Here is a 5809-nt window from a genome sequence, read left to right on the forward strand (position 1 = left end):
GTTTTCATCTTTGGCGCCATCTAATGGTTGTTTCAGCCTCAGAAGTGTGAACACCGTGTGTGTTGATGCAGCATCTGCATCCTCTCTTCTTGCATTTCAAACGCTGGTTCCATTAAAAGGAGGGAAAATTAGCACAAAATATTAAAGGTTCATTTGAATTAGTTATTTCATTCATTAAGGTCCACTCCTTGGAAAATGTGTGTACCTTAGCATTGTTTCCTTTAGTATCTCTTTGTTTTATTAATCTTTTTTATTTATTTTATTCATTTTTTTTAAATCTTTTTTTATTCCAACATATATATATATATATATATATATATATATATATATATATATATATATATATATATATATATATATATATATATATATATATATATATATATATTCAATATATATAAGTTATATATAAGTCAATATATATTTTACTTACCTTACTTTTATTTTCTCTGCACTTTATCTAGATAAGGACCAGCACCTTTGACAAAGCACATGTAATTTCGAGCAAATTATATTAAAGAATCTTGAATCTTGAAAGTATCTTTAGTACTTGATACACCAATAAAATGTGGCTTTTAACGGTACTTGATGAAAGTTTTTAGTTTAGTTTAGTTTATTTTGGTCATGACGTCACAAAAAAGAATAAAAATAAGACAAACATCAAAATAGCTTTTACAAAATTAAAAATAAAATAAAAATGACAACAAGGAAACGAATACACTGTTCACAGAAAACATTACAAAAAAAGTTTACAATGTATAAATAATATCTAGACCGAAGAAGGTGTAGGCTGAAGCAAAGCAAATTAAAGTTTAATGATGTTTAATGATGTTTTCAGACGAACACGTTCCAGTGCGTCCTGACCACGGACGGCGTGCGCTCCTTCGCCCTGCTGCGCTACGGGAACATGAGCTGGGGTCCGGGCTTGAGGCGGCACCACGACGCTCTCATCGGCTACATGGATGGAAACGTCTCCCTCACAGAGGAAACTCTGCCCCCGGAGAACCTGTTCGGACCCGGGGGCAGATACAGGCCTCAGGAGAGGAATGGGACTCTGGGGAACCCGGGCCAGCTGGTGTACGCTCTGACCGGACCCCAGGGGGCCGACATAGACCCCAGGATCAGGTGCCGGTCGTGGACGATGGCCCAGCCCAGCCCTGGGGAGTGGGCGACGGGGCTGCCCTCCTGCCCCTGCACCCGCACCCAGGCCCTGCAGGACCTGTCCTTTCTGCAGGACATGAGTGACCCGGGTCCCGCTGTGAGGACTCTGAGGGGCCAGCGCTGGGGCGGTGCTGCAGGACACGTCTTCAGGTCCCTGCTGACCAACACACACGGCGCGGGGAAGACGTGCGTGTACGAGCCGGACGGGCCCCTGCTGGCCGGATACCACGAGCGATACTTCTCCGGGTCCAGCGTCCAGAAGCACATCGGTAATAAACCTGCACACCTCCCAGCAACAAGGCTTCCAGATGTGCAAGCTGTCTTCAATAATCACTAATTCAATAAGAATGATCCATAATGGCATTTGGATAAGAGAAAAAAAACAAGAAATAAGTATGAGTTTGTGAGATTTGTGATTCTTGAGGGTTGAATAGAAACCAGCGCGCTCCTGTAGCTGTGGTCAAACCGGCCTCAACTCAACCCAACTTTATTTATAGAGCACAGCATTTTATTCTACTGTGTTCTGTCACACATCTGGGAGAATTATCGACTTTTTTTATACCAATTTAACTCAACTGTATTTATAGTTTACAGTTTGAAACAACTGTGGTTGACCAAAGTGCTGTACAGTTAAAAAACAGCTGAATAAAAGGCATATATTTCAAAGATATAATAAATAGCATAAGATGAGTAAGAGTAAGATGAGTACAAAATACAAGAATACAATGAAATAAAAGAGTAAAATAATTAAAAATAAGAATAGGTTTTAAATAAAATTTTGCCTGAATCCACTAAAACTAATCAAAAGCAGGGAGAAAAAGTGTTTTTATGTTTTATTTTTTGTCTGCATATATATGAATGATTAATACCAAGTTGGTAAAAACCTAAGGCATATATGCATTTTTTATATATATATTTTAATATATCATATATATTTATTTTCTTGATGTATATATATATATATATATATATATATATATATATATATATATATATTTTATTTATTTTTTATTTGATTTAAAAACTTCGTGCAGATTGAACATGAAATGCGGTGTCCTTTAACTTTTGATAAAATCCTTAAATGGTAAAAACAGTTTTTTATAACTGAGCTGACTTGGCGATCAAATTTTTGCTGGTCTGAGCACCGACCCGTTCTCCCAGGGCTGCAGTAATATTTCATCAGACGTCTCTCTGCAGATGAAGACCTGCTGCCGTTCCAGTGGTGTTGTACCGAGTCTCCTCTGTGCCAGCTTTACCTCAACAAGAGGCCGGCGGACGACTGCAGGGGTCCCAGCTGGACCGGCCCCGGCTCCTCCCCGTCCAGGGCCACACCCGGCACCGGTGAGGGCGTCCTCAGAGTACATGCAGTACTGGAGTTGAGGGGGGATGAGGGGGGACGGCATCCCCCCTGAAATAAAAACGGTCAAAATCACCCCCCTGTAAAACTGCCATCCCCCCTTTCCATCCCTTATGTCATTTCATCAATGAATGTGGTTTTACTGCTATTTCAACATTTAGAGTCATCATCAGAAAAATAACACCAGAAAAATAACTTATTTGACAATTTTCACCTGTTTCAAGTAAATTTTCACTTGAAATAAGTACGAAAATCTGCCAGTGGGACGAGATTTACCTTCCTGTTACAAGCAAAAAAATCTTGTTCCACATCCAGATTTTTTTACTTATTTCAAGTGAAAATCTACTTGAAACAGGTGAAAATTGTTGTTTTTTCCAGTGAGGAGTCTTGTTTTAAGTGTAATGAGATTTTTTTTACTAAAATGAGACATTTTAACTAGAAATAAGACAAATATTCTTGTTAAGATTTTGAGTTTTTGCAGTGATCCATTTGACTTATCCTGTGAACGACAGAGTCATATTGATAAGTTCAGAAAACTGTTTTTTATTGTTGTGTTTTGATGTATTTGATGTAAGCCCAGTGGATATTTAAAGCTTACAGAAGGCTGCATTTAACTGCTGCTATGTCATTCCTGCAGTATTTCTGCAGGTGTTTTGGTCAGTGCTATTATTTGTAATATATTATATTATTTGTAATCAGCACAAATTATCTGTCCCCATATGATAAAATCCACCATCCCCTGGTTTTTTTTTACAACTCGAGTACTGAGTACATGTCATAAAACATGTATGCAGACGATGCTGCTTCCTCTAAACATGTGGCTCCGTTGCAGCGCTGGTGTACGGCAGCCTCCACTTCATCACCTTCGACGGGGCGGAGTTTTCCTTCAGGGCCCTGGGGGAGTTTGTGATCCTGCGTCTTTCTTCCGCCACCGGCTCCAACATCTTCACCCTGCAAGGGCAGAGCGACCGGCTGCTCAGCGACGCCGGGGCGGCCCTGGAAGTCCCGGCGCTGGTGCGCTTGGCGGCGTACCACCAGGGCATCGGCAAGGTCAGCCTGAGAGCGTACACTGGGGGAACACTGACACTTTCGACCTTTTGAGATTAGAAAACCAACACAATGCCACTGTTTGGATCCTGCAGCTTCTCGGACGGAAGTTAAGCTCATTACTTTAAGCTCATTATCAACATTCAAGTGTGTTTGTAGCAACAGTCACGTCCCCAGATTTCTGATGAAGTGTCATTATGACAACCCCGCTTTTAAGCATTGAAAACAGTGATTCTAGCATCCACTCACATTTTCACCTTATTTCAAATGGCATGACCCCAAAATAATTCAGTGTTTGAACAGAAAGTAGCTGGACATCTCTATTGATTGACTGTCATTGGGACGTTTTTCAGGCACTTTTGCAATCATTCCCACTGTAGTATCGTAGTTAATTATAGGTCATTTATATTTGTTAAATGTTATGTTTGTCTGCAGAGATAAGTGCAACGTTTTATGGTTACAGTACTTAAGAGTCAAGTAGAGGGCGACCTGTTATTGTTGAAAGCTGAGGTCAAGATTCAGCCTGCAGAAGAAGAGTTGTAGAAGAGTACGAAGCAGGGTCAATAAAAACGTGTTTGTAATAATAATAATAATAATAATACATTTAATTATAATACACTTTACATTACTGAAAATCTCAAAGAGCTACAGTTTGATAATTAAAAGGAAACAGAAATAATAAAATCAAGATAAGAGATAAAAGGGATAAAAAGTCAAGACATGGCAGAAAAGAGAATAAAACAATTAAAAGCAGCAACTAGGGAAAAAAAAAACAACAGCTTTGTTTAGTGATAAAATGCTTTGTTGTCGCTGTCGAGGCAACATTTGAGAGGACGACTGTGGAGCCGCGCCAGACCTGTGGCTGCAGCTTCTTTTCAGAACCTTTGAAACTTTCTTTTCAGCTCACAAGTCAGTTTCACTGAAAGTAGTTAATCATGCGGTTATGACAGTTAGTCATCTGATGCTTAAAGTTCAAACTCAAAAACTCTAAAGTTGAACATTGATGGGTCTTAGAGTCTGCCCCCGGTGGTCATGAACGTAACTGCTGATGTTTATTAGCTTCAGGAAATTTCCTCTCGTGTCAAATATCAACTTGCAAACATGAAATACTTCGATATCATGTTGGATAACGAAATTAAATCAATGTTTTTTTTGTTAGTTAGTTTTTTCAATGTTGCATTTTCTGTAACAATCTTAACTTTTTCACATTTGGCCTGTTTTTAATAGAAATGAGAGATCAGTAACTTTGAGGAGAAATGTTTTTATGCTTTTTTAATCTTTTACAGTAATTGAATTATGACATGAAAGCAGGATAAAGTAGCACTGACGTGATCCTCTGTGCCCCGTGTTTCATGGTCAGATTGAATGGAGGTGTTCGGAGACGCACGGCGGGCTGCAGGTTCTGGTGGATGATGTCGACGTCCCAGTCAGAGATGGTAATTATCACAACACGCACGTCACCTGCACTCGTTCTATGGGACATATAGCAGCCATTGTGTGCAGTTAACAAGCATGTGCCCAAGCAAAGTGTGCCTCTAATGAAATAAGGTGGTATTACATGCTGTGCTGCGTCGTCTCCACTCATTAGCACAGCGCTAGACGCACCCTTGTGGCTGAAAGTGGTATTGCTACATAACAAGTGTACAGTAATCCCTGGTTTTTCGCGAGGGTTACGTTCCAAAAAGAACCAGTGATAGGTGAAATCCGCAAAGTAGAAACCTTTATTTTTTAATTTTTTACAATTATTATACAAGGCTTCAAACTGCGGAGATCAGCCCACACCGAGTAACTGTGTCAAAGTGTCAAAAATGGTCTACATTTAAGGTCAAATCCCAGCCATGCCCTTAAAGAAGGGAAAGAAAAGAATGGCAAAATACTACATCTCCCCCAGGAAGTTATGATGTTATAATTGTTACTATCATTCTTTATTTTTCTTTCATTTTATTATTTTTTCTCTTTCCTTTCTGTGAAACTTGAAAAAGACAAAATAAAAAGTATAAAAAAAAAAAAGAACACATTGCACAATGCAAATCCGTGAAGCAGCAAGACGTGAAAAGTGAGCTGCGTTATAGCGAGCGATTACTGTATATTTAACAGTTAAAGTTCTGTTGTCGTGTCTGAGATCCGTCCATATGTTTGCAGGAGTCGTGTATGAGGGTGACGGGGACTTCTCCGTGCGCTGCGACTCTGTGAATCGCTGCGCCGTTGTGTACGCCGGCGGTCTGCACATATCTGTGTGGCGAG

General features: G+C 39.7%; 1 long non-coding RNA gene across 1 annotated transcript; it reads left to right on the forward strand.

The window, feature by feature from the left end:
* Positions 1-1323: 1323 nt before the first annotated feature.
* LOC133463463 (uncharacterized) lies at positions 1324-5001 on the forward strand. Its single transcript, XR_009784351.1, has 4 exons — positions 1324-1430; positions 2359-2502; positions 3351-3568; positions 4926-5001. It is a non-coding gene; the product is annotated as an uncharacterized LOC133463463 (long non-coding RNA).
* The last annotated feature ends 808 nt before the right edge of the window (positions 5002-5809 follow it).

Source organism: Cololabis saira, chromosome 17, assembly GCF_033807715.1.
Source record: "Cololabis saira isolate AMF1-May2022 chromosome 17, fColSai1.1, whole genome shotgun sequence".
Lineage (NCBI taxonomy): Eukaryota > Metazoa > Chordata > Actinopteri > Beloniformes > Belonidae > Cololabis > Cololabis saira.